Genomic DNA, 20,624 nt, shown 5'->3' with positions numbered 1-20,624 from the left:
ATGGCTAGAGGTATAACAAGCAGGAAGAGGGAGATTGTGATCCCGCTATATAGAGCACTTGGGAGATCACATTTGGAATACTGTGTTCAGTTCTGGAGACCTCACCTACAAAAAGATATTGACAAAATTGAACGGGTCCAAAGACGGGCTACAAGAATGGTGGAAAGTCTTAAGCATAAAACGTATCAGGAAAGACTTAATGAACTCAATCTGTATAGTCTGGAGGACAGAAGGAAAAGGGGGGACGTGATCAAAACATTTAAATATGTTAAAGGGTTAAATAAGGTTCAGGAGGGAAGTGTTTTTAATAGGAAAGTGAACACAAGAACAAGGGGACACAATCTGAAGTTAGTTGGGGGAAAGATCAAAAGCAACATGAGAAAATATTATTTTACTGAAAGAGTAGTAGATCCTTGGAACAAATTTCCAGCAGACGTGGTTGGTCAATCCACAGTAACTGAATTTAAACATGCCTGGGGTAAACAGATATCCATCCTAAGATAAAAATACAGGAAATAGTATAAGGGCAGACTAGATGGACCATGAGGTCTTTTTCTGCCGTCAGTCTTCTATGTTTCTATGTTTCTGTATGAAAATTAACAATAGCTGCTAATTTTCTGCTCCTCATGCTGGTCTCTGCCTTTCTCATTTTAGCTACTGACTGATGTCTAAATGTGGCCCTTCCTTAGGCACAGCAGTCATAGCCACTAAAACTACATTTCTGGGTATCTACATTCTTTGACCCAGCATGATTTCTACAGTATTTGTCTACTTTTTCCTCTTGGCCAGTCACACAAGGTATAGATAGCTCTTGGCCAGAGTTCCTGCTTTTCTCTTATTCGTTCTTAAAAGTCTCCATTTCATATACCTCCTTCCATTTTCTTCTTCTTCCATTCATACAATTTCTCATTCATTCCAGATTCTGCAGTAAGTAATATAAATTGGCACTGTTCCATCCTGAGCTGAAACACAATCACAGCATAAGATGGGAAGTCTGTGTGATAATATGCCTACTTAGTCTTCCTCCAGATTGTAACCACTGTTACGCACTTGAAACAAAATCCCTCTCTTTTAATCCTTTATCACTAAATACCCCTTTTTCAAAGATATACAGTACACACACACACACACACACACACACACACAAACAGAAAGAAAGAGAGAAAGAGAACAAGATGCTTTTGCAGAAGAACATAATATATTACAAATTCTTCTTTCCTCCTGATTTTAAAATGGCACAAAAAAATTAAAGGCAATGCTAAAATGTTAAAATATAATTTATGAGATGAAAATTGCTATCTCCCAGTTGGCTCCCTGGGACTGAACAAGTACTGTCATAGATACCTATAATCCTCTTTTAGCAACAACTGTGACCAGCAATTGGCTTGTTAAGCAAAGCGGTTGTTAAATGAAACTGTACCTGTGCTTATGATCAGCTTTCCTTTGTTTTATAGACTTGCAAATCATAAATGTGAGGACCAGTCACAAAGCTACTTTTTCATCATCATCATAGTTAGGGTTGCTAAATGTGGCAGTCACTAAATGTGGACTACTTGTATCTGTTATGTAAATATTTAAAAACCTATCTGATTTTGTAGAGATCATGAAGATGGAAGCCTTACTTCTCCCAAAATTTACATAAGTGTAGTAGATATGAGCCCTTTCTAGTCTGTACTAATAGACAAAAATGATGCATAATTCTTCAATTACAGTGTTGAACAAGGGTTTTATGGTGTCCTTTTTATTTTAAAAATAAAATAGGTCACGTATATCTATCTAAAATTGTATATATCTTATGTAACATATGTATTTATTCATACACATACATATAACATTTTATATATTATCTTCCTCTTCCATTTGTAATTTTTTATTTTGCTATTGTTTCTTCTGTTCTTATTCTCTCTCCTCATTTCCAACACCCCATCCATTCAAATATAACCTAATTCATGATATATCTATGTACTTACCTACCTACCTATTTGCCTGCCTGCCCACCTGCCTATATAAATAAATACATACATACATACTACCTACTGATAGCACTACTAAGTAATGAACAACTAATACTGCTTATATATTATAATAGTGGCCTGTAGTTGAGCCATTTGTGTTGATTTGCAGCAATAGTAAATAACTGGCTATGTTTAGTTAGTTTACCTTATTGTCATTAAGCCTTGTACAATGAAATTAAATGCCATCTTCAATGTACATTATAACTATAAAAATAAAACATAAATACACATCCTTCACATTCTATAAAATTGAACTGAAAATCCGATATTGCGTTAATGTTGCACTAATACAGTAGAATTCAAGGTTTTAAAAACACACACACAAAATTATGCATTCTCTCACACACCTGCACACACACATGATAAAAAATTCATTTTAGATACATATATAATTTATTTACTGAATTTACATGCTCCAATCTAGCATATAATGTAGTATAAAATGCACATGCTTCTTTTTCTTTTCTATTCCCTTTTTTCTCTTTCCCTTTTTTCTTCCTTTCTCCATGTAAAAACAATAAAAATAAACAAAAAATAAATAAACTAACAAGCAATAAAAGTTAAAAGTTACTATAAAATGAAATGCGCACAGAAAACATTCATACAGTACAGTGATAACTCGTCTTACGAACCCGTCGTCATACGAACTTTTCGAGATACGAACCCGGGGTTTAAGATTTCTTTGCCTCGTCTTAAAAACCCTTTCCGTCTTACGAACCTGAGCCTGGGTTCATGGGCTCTCTTACTGCGTGTGCGCTCTTACTGACAGAGGGATTCCTCTGCCTTGTGACTGCTTTGGGTTTTTGGCTGGGGGGGGGAGGCAGGAGGGTCAGCCTGACACTTCCCACCCCAGCGCTTCACCTCCTGCCGGGCAAGAGCGCTCGGGAGGCAGTTCTGCCGGCCACGGTCGAGGGGTGGGGAGGATCGGGAGGCTTAAGCCTCCTGCAGTGGCTTCTGCGGTGGCGAGGCTTTGGGTTTTTGACTGGGGGGAGGCAGGAGGGCCAGCCTGACACCCCCCACCCCAGCGCTTCGCCTCCCGCCGGGCAAGAGTGCTCGGGAGGCAGTTCTGCCGGCCCCGGGCGAGGGGCAGGGAGGACTGGGAGGCTTAAGTCTCCTGCAGCGGCGGCGAGGCTTTGGGTTTTGGGCTGGGGGGGAGGCAGGAGGGCCGGCCTGATACCCCCCACCCCAGCTCTTTGCCTCCCGCCGGGCAAGAGGGCTCGGGAGACAATTCTGCCGGCCTACTATGGGGGATCCTTCCAGCCGAGAGTGATATGCGGGAGGGTCGGGAAGGATTGGGAGGCTCAAGCCTCCTTCGGCGGTGAGGTCCCGGCTTCCAGGTTTCTGAGTTTTGGGCTTGCACACATTATTTGCTTTTCCATTGATTCCTATGGGAAACATTGTTTCATCTTACAAACCTTTCACCTTACGAACCTTGTCCCGGAACCAATTAAGTTCGTAAGATAAGGTATTACTGTATATGGAAATCTCACTGCCACAGTGGGTATGTTACTATTGGATTATTTCAGTTGTTTTTATTTAGAACCAGGAAATATAATACAAAAGAGATGGAAGTTAACAATTACCATAATATATAAGCATCAGTGTGAGAACATATTAAGATATGGAACAATTGAAAATGAAAGTAGTTCATGAAAATACACAAGCAGCACAACGACCAATGGAAACATAAGGATGTAATGTTATTATTTGAAAACAATATAGGTTATCCTTTTATTTAGCAAAAGTTAATAATGAATAGGTAACTGGAAATGAAAGAGAAATTAACATTAGAGTTTAATTCCACATTTAGACTTCCAGGATGTAATGTGAGCTCTGAACCACTACGATTGCCTGCTCCCTCTTTTGCCTTTATCATTAGTTATTTCCTTAAAAGTAGTCCAATAAATACCTGAATCTGTCATATAGGTCAGCCCTCTATAATAAACCATACATATTTGCCATGTTTGAATTATCAGATCCATTTCCTTTCTACTCAATGAATATTGCTGCATAAAAATGTAATCTTGCCTCTCATTTTAAAAATCTAATGACCTCTGCAGGCATTTAAGAATCTACCTCTACATCAATAGATGCAGTGTATAGATAATTATATATTTATAGATGTATGAACATTCACAGACACATATATTAACATTTCTAGTTTGTTCATTTCTAAAAATACAGTGGGCATTAAAGATGGGCAGCAACTCTCTGACAGAATTATGCTTGGAAAATTTTCCAAACAGCTGTTTGATTGAGGGGTGTAAATTTCTTTCAGATCATATATCAATATTTTGGGAGCTCATCATTTCTTTCCATATTCTCCTTCTTTTGCAATTAACACACTGCTTAGCATAAAGCAACTTTAATATAAATCCACTGCAGCAGTGTTAAATCTACAATATATCAATGCAACAATAGCTCAAGAGGCAATTTTTTTCTGTTTTGGAGAATAGGTTGACCCCTTTTTTTGTGGCAGTCCCTTAGATACAAGAATATTGCTATCCTTCTTTTCATTAAACTAGACATATCCAATTCCAGCAATCATTCTTCATATGGTATAGCCTCCAGTCCCCTAATTATCTTTGTTGCTGTTCTCTTTTTAGAGCCCGAGTGTCAAACTCAAGGTCTGGGGGCTGGATCCAACCCATGGAGTGCTTAGACCTGGCCTCCAGGGCCACCCTGGAAACAGCAAAGGACCGTCCGGCAGCAAAAACAGAACTCGGGAGGACCGTGCAGGAGGCTGTCACAGCCGAAAATGGAGCTCATGAGAGTGAGGGCCACAGGCGGCCTTCCTGAATTTTATTTTTGCTGACAGATGGTTGCAGAAGGTTGTCACAGCCAAAAACAGCCCAGGAGCCTGTTTTCGAGGGCAGAGACTCAGGCCACCACAGGCACCCCAGACAAGAGTGACATTGAGGTGTCCATGCCCACCGTGGCCACACCAACCCCAGCCTCCCGATGTCAAACAGAATGTTGATGTGGCCCCTCAGTGAAAACGAGTTTGACACCCCTGTTCTAGTGTCTCAACTTCTTTTTTATATTAGGGTGACCAAAACTGGATGCAATATTTCAAGTTCAGTCTTACTAAGGCACTAAAAGTGGTACTAACACTTCATGTGATCTTGTTTTTTTTCTCTGTGTTAATGCTGCCTAGGACTACATTATCTGTTTTGGCAGCTGCAGTACACTGCTGGCTCATATTTAAGTGATTGTCCATTAGGACTCCAAGATTCTTCTCACAGTTACCACCACTGAGCTATATTTGTATAGTTGATTTTTCTTGCCTAAATGTAGAGCCTGAGTTTTCTCATCTCTGAATTGAATTTTATTTTGTTAAGATAGGGGTCAATGTTCATCTGTGAAGATCCTTTTGTATCTTGTGCCTATTTTCTGGAGTATTGGCTATTCTTGTTGCCTTCTAGCTTGTTGAGTTCTCCTTCTGTCCCTTCATCTAAAATGTTTGTAGAGATATTGAAGAGTACTGGGCCTTAAGCAGAGCCTTGGGGTACCCCACTGCATACAATACTTGACTCCATGTAGATGCAGTTCCATTAAGAACTACACATTGAGCACAGTTGATCAACCAATAACTAATCTATCTAGTGATTATGTTGTCTAATCTACATTTTTCTATCTTATCAAATAGTGGATTGTGATCTATTTTTTCAAATGCCTTACTGAAGTCCAAGTAAATTATGTCCATAACATTTTCCTGATCCATTAATTTAGTCAGGCTTTATACTTCTCTACAGGCCAATGTATTGATGTGGTTACCTGGTGAGAAGTGAAAAAAGATTTGATATAATGAGTGATATTTCGTGGAATGTTATGTTTATTACAAATGCTTTTGAACCATTCCAATCAAACAAACCTTACTGACTTTTAAAGAACTTGACTGATCATATTATATGCTGGTCGACAATCTCCATCTTTGTTTTTGCCATAGTTGAAAAAAAATCCATTAAGACTTAATATTTTTCTCAAGTGTTTCTATTAGTTTACATTTGGCACACATATAATTCTTGGGATATGAGTACATTGCACCCTGGCAAGTCTTTTTTTCATCACCACTTTTGGATGCAATTTTTAAAAGAATATGATCCAGTCTACTATGATGCAAGCATTCTATGTCCATGATAGCAAACCTATGGCACGCATTCCCGAATTGGCACCCGGAGCCATGTCGCTTGGCATGTGCATTGGCCACCAAGTCTTCCAGTTACTGCCTTGCATGCCCACATGCCGATCAGCTGGCCAGCACACATGCTCACGCTGGAAAACGGAAGACTGGCTTTTCTGGGTTTCTGGACAAATGCACACCCGACAATCAGTTGGCCTTTGTGCATGTAGCAGTGCCGGAAACAGGAAAAGTTGGTCTTCTATTTTCTAATATGCGCATGTGCACTAGCCAGCTGATCGGAATGTGTGCATACAAGGTACACCAGAAGACTTGATGGACAGTGCGCATGCATGCCCTGGAAACAAGAAGTTCATTTTCTGGCATGCGCATGCCCCCTGGCCAGCTCCTCTTCCTATTTGCAGGCCAGACAAGCACCCACATGCCTTTTTGACACTTAGTGCAGAAAAGGTTCTCCATCACTGTTCTTTGTTATGTTTATCACCACAACCACCACATTTCCATCATCTTTGAAATGGTTTAATCAGATTGAACTCAAAACTGAGCAGCTTAGTTTTTACTGAGCCATATGCAGTTTTATACACTGACAGCACTAGCAATAGCACTTAGACTTATATGCCGCTTCAAAGTGCTTTACAGCTCTCTCTAAGCGGTTTACAGATCAGCATATTACCCTCAACAATCTGAGTCCTCATTTTACTGACCTCAGAAGGATGCAAGGCTGAGTCAACCTTGAGCCGGTCAGAATCAAACTGCTGGCAGCTGGTAGTTGGTAGAAGTAGGCTGCAATATTGTAGTTTAAGCACTTCACCACCATGGCACATATGGTAATTTTTAAAATTCCAATAGTTCTACATAAATATGTCTTTGGAAGGTATTAATTCCCATTACAAAAGATAGGTAGGAGCCCAGTGATGATGTAATTTTTGGCAACTTTTTCCAGGTTTAGTGGCTTTTCTGCATTGAAAAAAGCCCTCTCGCCCACCCTAGCATTAATGCCGACCTTTATTCTTCGTTTGAAGCACAGCTGTGCTTCAGCTTGTAATGTCATCCTGCTGAGCATGCACAGAAGTGGAATCGTGCAGTGGGATGCGTACATGTGTGCAGATGTGCACCAGTAGCAAAATGTAACTGGAACCCGCCCCTGGATTGTAGGTGGAAGACTATCTGTAGATAACTGGTACAGTACTTAAGAAATATATATAGTAAAAACAGGAAGGGATAAAGTAAAAAATAAACATGTGAAATGAGTGACCAATATGAAAAAAGTATATTGAGGTGGTTTGTATATATGCAGAATGAATAAAAATGAAAAGGAACTATGATTGGTTTCAGAACAGGAGGAAGACCAAGAAAGGTCTGGTTAGGTTTGGATGGACCTAACATGATGAGAACTTGAAAACAGGAGAGAGGTGTGTAATCCTCCTTCTTTCCATTTCAAAACATGAATTAGTAGCAACTATGCTGGACTAAGAATTCATATTGGTCCTATAAATTCCTCTTTCTCTGCTGCACATGGCAGATGTGTGTGGGAGGGGAGAAGACACTGCGATATTTTGAATGACTGCCACTAAAAAACAGAAGACATTGCAAAATGCAATTTACTGTATAACAATACCTATATTGTTTAGGTATGCACCTATACCAATTCAGAAATGCTAGAACTGATATAAAAGGGGATGTGAAGGATCTTCTCACATCTCTCTTAAAATACAGCAGGAATCTTGCCAAAAATAATTCTGTCTCCACCCAAACATTAGAAATATTTATTCAGCAATATATCTACTACCGAATGCATTTATTTCCAGGTAAACTTGCTTATGCTTTCATCCTTAACCGATAGCTAAACTATAATTTACTATTTTGGAAGACTGCAAGAAATGCTACTTTAATGTATTCTTTTGGCAAGCAGTCCTTTTGTTCATTATATAAATGCAAAGTCATGAGACAAAAGACATCTATGATATGAAAAATATTACAATATATTTCAAGAGCATGCAATAATCATATATGCCTATTGCAACATTCTTGTATCACTGTTGGTATGTTATTTCTATGTGCCACTTTAAGAAATGCAGTATACAATTTAGAATCTGAAATGCAGTGTACAGTTAGGATTGGAAAAACAGTTGCCACCAGATAATTTTGTTTTTCCTCCACCAGTGTCTACCCTCTTTCTATTTGAAACAGGAAATTCTTAAGCTTTCTGAAAGGAGTTTAATTATAAGATGCTGATAAACATGCATGGGGAAGAAAGAGACAAAAATGATTAGGAATCGTGGGATATTTAAAGAGTGACATTTATAACTTGTTTTATATGAAACCTACTGCAACTTATTTGCTGATTCTTCACATTTGATTTTTAGTATAAATTTATATAGTTATGTTATTTTAAGATAAAGATTTTGCATATACTCTGCATGGTGTGAATAACCCTACATTCACTATGCAGAAGAAACAACACTTGTAAACCAATTCTAAAAATAAAGAATACTTACTTGCTACCAATTAAAATTTAGTAGAAAATATTAAGAGTCTTTTTCTGTTTTTTTCTCCCCTGGGTAACCATTAAAACAATCAATGCTTGGTCTAAGCTAAGCAAGAAAGAAAAACCCTCAGATTAACTGGATCAGTTATTTGTTCAAATCTAGTAGCCTGTGCAGCTGGAAGAACCTAGTACAGACTGTTTCTGTGTGTATATCTGTGCAAGGTAAAGTACATTTTTCAGCCAATTAACTAAAACCCCTGTTTTCAGCAGAATAAAAGAATCTGCTTTGAAGGATGGGCTGTTAGGTGAACAGATCATTAGCAATGCTCTAAAGGGAGGGCATTTGAAAGCTCTGCTTCAGGCAGCCGACTCTATTGGGTTTGATACCAATTCAGAACCAGGAATGGGATTTAGAAGACAACATCTGGCAAATCGATTTGCCTCCCTCCCACTGTTTTATTTTTGATGTGAGAAGAAAGGAAGTCCTGAGAAACTAACTTTTCTCTATGGCAACAATTACCTAAAGCCATCAGGGCCTATCCAAGAACCAAGGAGCATGCTCACAAACAGAAGGGAATAAAATTAAATGGAAAAAGTATTCCTTTTTTAAAAAAACCTATGAAAAGGAACTTTAAAAATATATTAATAGATCAGTCAAAGCTGCAAATACCAAATAATGCAACTCTTTTTACAACTACATTAAGAGCAGGGTGGGTTCACCTTCGCCACCGGTTCGCATGGTGATGTTTCGCGTGCGTGTGCGCCCCCTTGTGCAATTCTGCTTTCGCGCATGCTCAGTAGCTATGCTCAGCCCCAAAATACAGCTGAGGAGCTAATCAGATATGCTTCGGGCGAAGAAATAAAAGGAAAATATAAACCTGGGGGAGAGGGGGAGGGCCTTTTTCAAGCGGCAGGAGCAGAGGGGAAAAATTCCAAATAGAAAAAAAAATGGAATAATTTTTTTTTAAAAAAGAGAGAGATGACGGTGCCTATGGACCAGTACTGACCGAATTGGAACTATGATGCCATTGTGATGTCACCAGCGGATTGCTACTGGTTTGGGTGAAACAGGGAGGAACCCACCCCTTGATTAAGACATACAAAATATGAATATCTATTGGAGGTGCGAATGATAACATGTGTGATAGCATCACAATAATACAGTGATTTTTGTACTTGTGTCAGATACCACGCAAATACATAACTGCAGCATTTGTTTGACATCACAAACTTGTCATTTTGATGTTATTGTAATTTATTACAGATGCTATCATGTACTCACAGATATTTTGAGTATTTTTATGATAGTTTTTGGACTTGTTTATTCCTGTTTATTTCCAATTCTTGCCACCTTTTGGCTCAGACGTTACACTCTGCTGCAATAAACCTTTTTTCTCTTTCTCTCCCTCAAGAGAGGTTTAGTGTTCTATTAATGCAGCTTTTCTTTTCAGGTATGCATTGTTTATCTTCCTTCACTCTTCCCTTCCCTTCCCAAATCTTTAGCAATATACAATCATGGTCACGACTGCTGGGAAAACATTTATTTGCCAAAGTGCTAACACATTACTTTGCAAACTGTACCAGGCTTTTGAAGGTAACGAAGTACATGTACTGGTACCGTAGCATAATACAGTATAAACTTTAGAAACTTACAATTTATTTTTATTATTTTTATAATTTATCATACACCACTCACTAAAAGGTTTTCCAAATGATACAGGAGAAGGATCAGCAATTTATTTTGTTACTCCATTCCACTGGTAGCTCAAATGTGAAACTATTTATTCTGTTTATAAATTCAAAGCTAGACTATTTAATATATGGAGTCTTCGGAGAGGGGCGGCATACAAATCTAATAAACTATAACTATATATATATTCAATACATGATGGAGTTATAATTATGATGTGCTTTTCAACATTTTTGCCATATACTAAACAAACAAACAAACAAACAAAAAGTGCTGATGAGAAGGGCTCTGATTAGATAAAAGCATTTCACACTCCTCTACTGATCTTCTAAAAGTAAGCATTGATTGACTCATGATGTTTCCTGCCAAATATTCTATTAGATTCATAAATGCAGACCAGCATTTAAATGTCAGCAGCAGAAATGAACAATGAAAATGATTGGGGAGATGTAAATACTGTAAGATGAAGGGCCCATTGTGCACAAGTTTACAGCAGGTAAATAGTCTTACAGAAGATGAGACTGATAACATAAATTAAAACAGTTAATGGAGTAACTAATGCAGACCAAGTGACCTAAACATTTGTAATAAATAATGTAGAGAATATAGTATGAAAAATCAGGAAAGTGTATATTTACTCCAGATGCAAATACTGTATAACAAATATTTATATAAGGACATTAATGATGCAATGATTTGTCGTAAATATCCATCATAATTTATAGTAGGTTTCTTAATGCAGGATTAAGCTGGCATGGCTTCCTGCTATCATCCAATAACTAAAGAAAATATTTAGAATATATTAGGAGCTAGAGCAGGGCTATCAAACTCACAGCCCATATGCCAGATGTATCTATATACCCCCCTCCTCTTGCTAGGCAAGTCCAAATTTAAAGCAAAAATATTTTAAAATCTCATGGGAAAGTCCAAACTTCCTTTGTCGACTGAACACATCCGCTCTGCAAGGACTGAGTTGAATAACTGGGGAGGAAGAGGAAACAGAAGGGCGTGACTAGAAAAATCTGTCGACTCAGTCCAGGCAAGAAGGAAGAGTCAACCCACACTTTGGACTCTCCCACAACCAATCTGGAGAATCCTGCTGGATTCTAAATGCTTGAAGTCTTGAACAATAGAAATAGAATAGAATAGAGAATAGAGAACAGAATAGAATAGAATGGAATTTTATTGGCCAAGTGTGATTGGACACACAAGGAATTTGTCTTCGTTGATATGCTCTCAATGTATATAAAAATAAAGATAAGTTAGTCAAGAATCATAAGGTACAACACTTAATGATAGTCCAGGTACAAATAAGTGAGAGCACCTAAGAGCATGTTCCATCAAGATCTTCGTTCTGAATAGAGGTTTGAACTGTTTATTCACCAAACAGACAAAATAACTGTTAGAATCAACAAGAATAGAGAAATTGGAAATAAAAATTTCTTTACTTGAGACTTTGACCAGTATTACCCTAAAAGTTAATTAATTAGATTTGTTTATACGCATTGTTTTATATTGTGTCTTATGAGCCGCCCCAAGTCTTCGGAGAAGGGCAGTATACAAATCTAATAAATAATAATAATAATAATTAGAAATAAGAAAAAATAAATAGATTGCTACTGCAAACCCATTACCAGGACATTATCATAAAATGATAAGATGACACATCTAAGTCAAAGTTTTGGGCACTTCTGTAATTTAGTAAAGGTATTAAGCAACTTAGGGCAAGTTTCTAAGAATAAGGAGCTCATGAAATTTTCCTTCCCCCGGCCGCAACAAGCAGAAGGAAAAGCATTAACAGAATAACAGAATTGAAAGGACTTTGGAGTTCTTCTAGTCCAACACCCTGTTCAGGAAACCCGTGATGGCAAACCTATAGCATACGTGCTACAGGTAGCACATGTAGCTACATCTGCTGGCACCTGAGCCGTTGCCCTAGCTCAGCTCCAAAACATATCAGCTCATCGCCCAGCTGATTTGTGGCTTACATGGAGGCTCTGGAAGGGTATTTTTAGCTTCAGGGGGGAGCAGGGGAGGGCATTTTCATCCTCTCCAGGCTCTAAGAAAGCCTCTGGAGCTTGGGGAGGGTGAAAAATGGACTTACCAGGCCCACCAGAAGTCAGGAAATGGGGAGTGGGGGGTCGTGCATGCATGCACAGGGGGCGGGATGCGCGTGTGTGTGTGCACTGAATTGTGGGTGTGGACAAATGCATGTGTGCTTTCTTCATCCAAGGAAAAAAAAGGTTCATCACTGCCCTATACTATTTCAGACAAATGGTTAACATGGGCTCTAGAGAAAGTCCATCTATATTTACTCAGTGTCAGACAGTATAAATACCCCATAATAGGGGGCTTACAGTAATCTAACATTTGATGATGAAAATCAGGAACGATGATGAGATTATTTTAATGATCAATGTTCTAATTTATTGCTTTTCCCATAAAAGTTGTTTGACCTATATTTTGTGAAGAAAGACTGAGACTGTTTGATACCAACAAGACTGGTAACAGCCCATTAGGATCAAACAGGATTCAGAGCCATCAAGATAAAATCTTGGAACAAGCCTCAAAATTGCATTAGGAACACATTTTGAAGAAACAAAAGATATCCTAAGGAAGCTCAATTAAACTGTTTCATCAGCCCTTAGATTTCGGAAGGGGCCAAGTTATATAACATAAAATAGTTGAGCAACTTTATTTTAGCCATAAACAATTTAATTGTCACTGAGATGTGACAGAATTATTCAAAGATGTTAGTTTTCTAGAAGCCTGGAAGATTATTCCCAAATATTTAAAATATTGAACTTGTTTTAGTTTATGACTTGATGGACCACTGAGTTTTTATTCTGCTGTCTGGTTTTGAAGTTGCTATATTAAAAAACAAATGAAGCTAAAAGACTCCTTATTTGATCTACAGTATTTGAATGTCTAGATGAAATCAGACAGACCCAGGGGTTGGCTACTACCCAGACCGGGTGGTGGTGGGAGGGAACGCAGTGGGGTAGCAAAAATGGAGCTCCACCCCAGAGCACCCAATTTGCACTGAAAGATATTGAAAGAAAATGCAGGGTGTCCTGCATAAGCCATGCCCACAGTGTGGTGGTAAAAGTTTTGGTAGCCCTTCACTGGACAGACCTTACCCACTTGCTTTTTTTTGTGAATTATGAATTAGCAACATGAATTAGTAATTGATTCACTCAAAATGTCCCAGAATCCAATTTCAGAAATATTACTAAATCCTGTTTTAAAAAATCAACAAAGGCTGCAAATAAAGTCAAATTAGAATGATTTCTGTTTATCAGTGAAATGATGCAGCATCATTCATTGTCCTGATTGGAAACCCACTTACTTGGTGTTGCTTATTCCTTCATCTGTAACCCAGGTATTGAGTTTGGTGAATTACCTGTTAAGTAATTTGTTAATGATGTGCAATAGGCTAATTGGCCTATAATTAACTGTGTCATTCCTATTGCCCTTTTTACATAGGCAAACAATTATTTTTACCTTCCACTCCTCTGGGATCTTATCTGTGAGATTAATATATAAAAGGGGAGAGGCCAATAATGGCGCCCACCGATTAGAGTTAGATTTAATTAGTCGGAGGGGGAAGGATGTAATTGCTAGAGGAATTTACCACACTGACGTTGGTTGATAACATATTTACTTTCTTGTATGTGACTAGGATAGTGAGGATAAAGTACCAGAGATTGGAAAAAGGCTGATTTGGTTCCACCTTCAAAAAAGGGAGGGAAATGGATCTAGGAAACTACAGATCAATCAGTCTGACATTAATATCTGGGAAGATTCTGGAAAAGATAATCTGGGAACATCTAGAGACTAAACAAAATTATAACCAGAAGCCAAATCAGTTTTGCCAAAAATAGTTCATGCCAGACAAAACCTATTGCATTCTTTGACAATGTGACCAAATTAGTGGACCAGAAAAAATGATGTATAATTTATTTGGACTTTAGTAAGGCATTTGATAAGGTAGACCATAACCTACTATTTATAAGATAGAAAAATATTGGATTGATAGCATCACCATCAGATGGATTTGCTAGCCAACTGCACTCAACATGTAGGTGTCGTTCCTTAATAGAACTAAACCTACATGGAGAGAAGTATGTAGTGGGGCACCCCAAGGTTCCCTTTATCTTAGTACTCTTCAATATCTTCATCAGTGATTTAGATAAAGGAATAGAAGGGAAATGCATCAAATTTGCAAATAATACAAAGCTGGCAGGAATACATAACACTTCAGAAGATAGAGAAGGATCTCAGCTCTATTTAACAAAATGAAATTCAGCAGTGAGAAAAGTAAGGTTCTACATTTAGGCAAGAAACACTGTTCAATAGTAGTAGCTGCAAGAAGGATCTAGGAGTCCTAGTGTACAGTCACTTAAATATGAGTCAGCAATGTGCTGCAGTGCCAAAAAACCCAACAATCCTAGGTTGCATTAACCCTGCTGTTCTGTTCAAAAAAACTTCCTAATGTTATGTTCGGGTCACATACGACCCGGACCAAAAACTCTTCATTTGAAGTGCTTATGTTTGGTCAATTTGAAAACTTTTTTCACTTGGAAAGTAGTCTGAACATTTCTGCACACAATGATATGAAAATTGAAATGAAAAAAGTAAATCTTATTGGTTTATTTTGCGGATATATTGCATGCCCCCCCGTTTTTGTGAATTTTTTCAATTTATGGATAGTTTTGCTTGCAAAATCCATTCTATTTTATTAAAGTTGGTGTGGGATTGGTAGCTTGAACATTTCTGAACATAATGATATGAAAATTGAACTGGAAAAATTGAAAAAAATTCACAAAAACGGGGGGGGGGGGCATGCATTATATCCACGAAATAAACCAATAAGATTTACTTTTTTCATTTCAATTTTCATATCATTGTGTGCAGAAATGTTCAAACCTGTTTCCAGGTGAAAAAAGCTTTCAAAAAGACCAAATATAAGTACCTAAAATGATCAATTTGCAGTCCGGGTCAAATAGACCCGGGAACATAACATTAGGGAGTTGTTTTTTTTTCAGCAAGAAAGAAACCCCCCACCCCCCCAAAAAAAATTCTCATAGAGAGAACCACTGAAATGATGAAAACTCATGGAATTTCAAGTTTCAGATATGCAGGGAAAATGTTTTACAGGGACTCAAACTTGGTTTCGGGTCACATACGACCTGAACAGAACAGCAGGGTTAACAGAGGCAGGGGTGGGTTCCTCCCGGTTTGGACCAGTTCACCCAAACAGATAGAGACCTGCTGGTGACATCCCAATGATGTCACTAAACCGGATCGGTCAGTGCCAGTCCATGGGCACCGCCATCTTTTTAAAAAAAATCTTTTGGATTTTTTTTCCTTCTGAGCATGTGCAGAAAGCTATCTTGTTTTCGGCTTTTTTAAAAAAAAATTTTAAATTTATTTTATTTTTCTTTTGAGCATGTGCAGAAGCCGAGTTTCTGGCACCGTGTGTGCAGTCATCATCTTGAGCAAGCAAACTGAAAGTGAGTTCAGTGTAAGTTAGAGCAGTATTTTCCTTGACTTTTTTCTTTTCTTTTTACATGTTGAAAAAAAATCATTCTTTTTGTTATTTTTTTGCTTTTGTTGGAAGACTTATTTCATTTTGAGCTTAGTTTTCCTGACTTCATCTTTGTAGGTTCAGGCTATTTACTGATATTCTGCCTTATATATGTGCCGCACAAAATCCTAGACAAATAGTTTAGGTCAAGGGTCCACGGACCACTGGTTGGTGACCTGTGGTTTAGGTGATCTGAGTAATGGGAGCTGGAAAGTATTAGTACAGTACTTCCAAGAATAAGCCAGTGATATGCATGAAGCCACGCCACACATAAGATAAATGGCCCATTTAGTTTCTCATTGTAGCCAACCAAACTCTTCTGGTCCAAAACAGAAGATCGACTATATATATAGGACTGCCCATTTTAACTGTAATCTCCCTTAATTTAATATAAACAGATATGTAAAATATAATATAAGCAGGTAGTAAAAGATATATATATGTATATAATTATTATTGTATCTTTGTATATCTCCAATGCGTACTTGATCAAACAAACATACAAATAAATAAATGCTGCGATTGCAGCTTCCTGAAATCCCAGCAATTGGCCAGGATAAAATCCAAACGTATCTGGGACACTTGAATGGATGTAGCTGCTGTAAAATAAAGGTCCAAGGGATGCAGTGGGCTATAGTATACCAACAGTGTTCAGTCATACTATTTAAACTGGTCTGTTGAATTCTGTATAACTGTTCAAATTAATGCCTAACAATTTGATTATGAGATTTTTTTTAAAAAAATTAAACATTCTCTCATTTGCAATTGAAGTGTAAAAACGATCATATTCATGCAATATTTTATAACAATCAACTCATTGGTTCTCTTGTCACTTCCATCACAAAATACTTTGAAAAATCTTGACAGAGAAGTCAAGCTGTATGCATACGAAATAATGGCAATCATCTTTATATATATATATACAATAGAGAAGGGGTCCAACTCACCCCTCTTTTTCTATCAGCTTCCGTTTGCATTGTATTACTGTATCTGAAAAGACATTGAAAAGATATTGGAAAGGGATACATTTCTAGAAATATTATCCAAAAATTGTTTTTAATGAACTAGAGATAAAAAGAAAAACATATCCACCTTTGGTTTTCTAACATTTAAATATGTTAAGTGCAAATGTCAATGTATTACTAACTTGCTACTACATGCCTTATATTTTGTATCAATTCTGCTCTTTTGAGGGGGAAGGGAAAGCTAGATCTCACTCTACCTGTACTATTCTGATGTCACGTGGAGCTATTTCCAGCCCAGTTACCATGGAAACCACAAGGCCTTCACACCAGTTAGCAGTTCAATATATAATTTACTCCGTTTTTTCCGCTCAAGTGGTTGAAACTCATATATGGCAACTGCATGCATACATGTATGCATACCCTCCTACCAATTTTATTTTACAAAAAATATATATAATTGTATGACTGTAGAAACAGTTGAACAATACGTTTGCTCCTTTAAAAAAATTGTTTGGGCTCACAAAAGGAACATTAAAAATGGGGCTCTGATGTCAGTTTTTCCCAAACTGAAAATCTCCCACATATAATTAGAGACTCCCTTACTGTGATAGCTACACAGGAATGAAATGGTAGAAGTTTGGTCAATAGGCCTGTACCACAGCATCTTTAGGAAGCTTTACTATAATATATGTTCAGCACTTTAAGAAACAGTCACGCAAATGGTACTGAGGAGAAATTATATACAACAGTGGCAATGAACTAAATTAGGCTTGAAACCACAAAATCTAGATATATAATATGTTAGAGCAGTGTTTCCCAACCTTGGCAACTTGAAGATATTTGGACTTCAACTCCCAGAATTCCCCAGCCAGCGAATGGAATTCTGGGAGTTGAAGTCCAAATATCTTCAAGTTGCCAAGGTTGGGAAACACTGTGTTAGAGGAAAGGCAATAATGGTCCAAAATATTCCAGAGAAAAGCAAAGCCTTTCATAGGAAAGTTGATGCCCTCTCTCATTGCTAAGGTGCGGGGGGAGGGATAAACTTTGATTATTTTAAGACAGTGTTTTTCAACCAGTGTGCCGTGGCACATTAGTGTGCCGCGAGACATGGTCAGGTGTGCCGCGAAGCTCAGCAAGAGAGAGAAAGAGAGAGAGAGAAAGAAAGAGAGAGAGAGAGAGAGAGAAAAAGCAAGAGAGAGACAGAGAGAAAGAGAGAGAAAGAAAGCAAGAGAGAAAGAGAGAGAGAAAGAGGGGGGGAAGGAGGGAGAGAGAAAGAGAGCAAAAAAGAGAGGAAGGAAGAGAGAAAGAAAGAGGGATGGAGAGAGAGGAAGGAAGAGAGAGAGAGAAAGAGGGAGAGAAATAGAACGAAAGAGAGGAAGAGAGAGAGAGAAAGAAAGAAAGAGAGAGAGAAAGAAAGCAAGAGAGAGAGAGAGAAAGAGAGGGGGGAAGGAGGGAGACAGAAAGAGAGCAAAAAAGAGAGGAAGGAAAGAAGAGAGAAAGAAGGAGGGATGGAGAGAGAGGAAGGAAGGAAGAGAGAGACAGAGGGAGAGAAATAGAACAAAAGAGAGGAAGAGAGAGAATTTTTTATCCAAACTTTTTTTAGCCCCCCCATCCCCCCCCCCCGTTCAATGTGCCCCATGATTTTGTATATGTAAAAAATGTGCCGTAGCTCAAAAAAGGTTAAAAATCGCTGTTTTAAGATATGCAAGAAGATGTTACTATTGTTGCAATGTCGGGAGCACCCCCACTATAATGGCTGGAAGCCAAAGCAAGTCGCCCCCATAATGCTTGGCATGGATCGGGCAATTGTGAAAACTGGGGCATGGGTTAAAAGCAATATTTCACTTTTCTCTGTGGTGAGAATTGTCATGTAGAAGCATAATAGTTATAACTACATGCTAGAGAGAAATTTGGAAGAAAGAAACCAATTATTTTGCTACTATAGTTCCAGTCCAGATTGGGGAGTGGAAGGGAGGCATGTTTTAAAAGTAGAAATTAATGTCAGATTAACGATTTCTCAGAGTTACAACTCCATATTGGGAGCAATGAACCCATTTAGTTGTAAATGCAGGCAACTCAACCTAGGGAGTTAGTAGAAAATTTCCTGTACAGTGAAGAGAATTTATGGATTTTTCCAATCTTAATGTTACAGACAAAACTTTATTTTGGTGTAACACATCCTTTCAGAATTTAAACTGATCATTTTCATTATAAAATATAAATTTATTTTTAGTCCCAGCCAAAGAATGTTGGATGTGAATTTTGTTACCAAAACATTTTTCCAGTTCTAAAGTTATCCTTTAGTCCCATCTCACTCAATCTTTCGGAATATGAATAGAGGGATAAAATTTAGTGTACAGACCTGCAACCGCACATATGTACTGAGATTTTTGAACTCACATATTTCCTTATGCACAGGGATAGGTTCTAGCTCACCTCACTGCTGTTTCGCATCCTCCCACACCACATAGGTGCACCTTGTGGGCGCGCGCATGCGTAGTGCTGAAAAATCTGGATTTTTTTTTTTTTTAAGACAGTGATCGCATGCAAAATGCTGGAAACTCAGCTTCTGCACATGCTCAGATTTTTTTTAAAAATAAGATGGCACCTACAGACCGGCACCGACCAAAATGGGTTGATGATGTCATTGAGACATCACCAGCGGGTCACTACTGGTTCAGGCAAACTAATCCAAACCAGGAGGAACCCATCCCTGCTTATCAGTATCATAATTAAAGGTAGTAAGTAAAGAAAGTCCTTAAAGCACATTAATGATATGGAAATTTGGCATATGTATCTGGTTGGATATTGGTATTGTGTTTTGTTATTTAAATATGTTTTATCTTAAGGTGGAGAAAAATAAAATAAAAAATTCCCAGAAAAATAATTGAAGTAGAAATCAAACATTAAAGAAATTAAAAGATCTTCAAGCTGCAACTTTTCAAGCAGAAGTTTTCAGCTATTGGTTATTCCTGGATTTAAAAAATAATAATAATTCAAGAGATATTTTTACTGTTTTCATTAAGAATTATTATTATTTACTCATGAGCCTTTGCACCACCTCAGTGAAATGTAACAATTCCCATATAAATCCAAGAAGGGTTAGTAATAGACATTTAATTAACTTGTGTCTTCTGAGAACAATAGCCTTGTAGAAAATTTTCTTGTTAGAAATGTTTTAAATAATCTGTAAACTGGCCAATGTCACTGAGAATCAGGCAGAATATAAATTTAATGAAAACAAAACCTAAGGGGAAATCTGAGGGCCTGTAAAGCTATAGAGAGATCATGCTCTTCAATATGTAAATATTAAAAATACTGTATTTTTGGCTTCCGGTTTGGCGGTGATCGCGGCGGGGACATCCTTGGCAGGGCTCTGCCAAGCGATCCCTTCTACCCCCTTCGAAGGTCGCATTTGCGATCGGATCGGGCTCGGATGGCCCGATCCCAGAACAGGGGGCTCCCCTCTGCCCGAGGAGCCATCGCTGAGACTCCAGAGGCAGCGGTTCGCCCCGCAGCTTCGAAGACGGGAGAACCGATCCTCTTCGCCTGAGAGGACCGGCCAGCGCTTTCTCCCCTCACCCAGCGGGAAGCTGAGAAAAAGCTCTAAATTGAAAGTTCTACATTTATCTAACTGAAAAAGAATACATCCGATAAAGGACTCAAGGTAAAAAATTTCCTCTTTGTTTCAAGACCAAAATCTGAAGATTTGATCGTTCGCAAGCCTCAAGGGAA

At 38.1% G+C, this 20,624-nt stretch overlaps 1 protein-coding gene across 1 annotated transcript in view; it reads right to left on the bottom strand.

The window, feature by feature from the left end:
• The window catches only part of TCF20 (transcription factor 20), a 98,708-nt gene extending 81,794 nt beyond the window's left edge, over nucleotides 1-16,914 (bottom strand). Inside the window, exon 1 of the mRNA XM_070755996.1 lies at nucleotides 16,872-16,914. The gene's annotated coding sequence lies outside the window, so the exon portion shown is untranslated. The remainder of the gene's footprint in view (nucleotides 1-16,871) is intronic.
• Between the last annotated feature and the right edge of the window lie 3,710 nt (nucleotides 16,915-20,624).

Source organism: Erythrolamprus reginae, chromosome 6, assembly GCF_031021105.1.
Source record: "Erythrolamprus reginae isolate rEryReg1 chromosome 6, rEryReg1.hap1, whole genome shotgun sequence".
In the NCBI taxonomy this organism is placed as follows: domain Eukaryota; kingdom Metazoa; phylum Chordata; class Lepidosauria; order Squamata; family Dipsadidae; genus Erythrolamprus; species Erythrolamprus reginae.
This window is presented reverse-complemented; position numbering and strand designations above follow the sequence as displayed.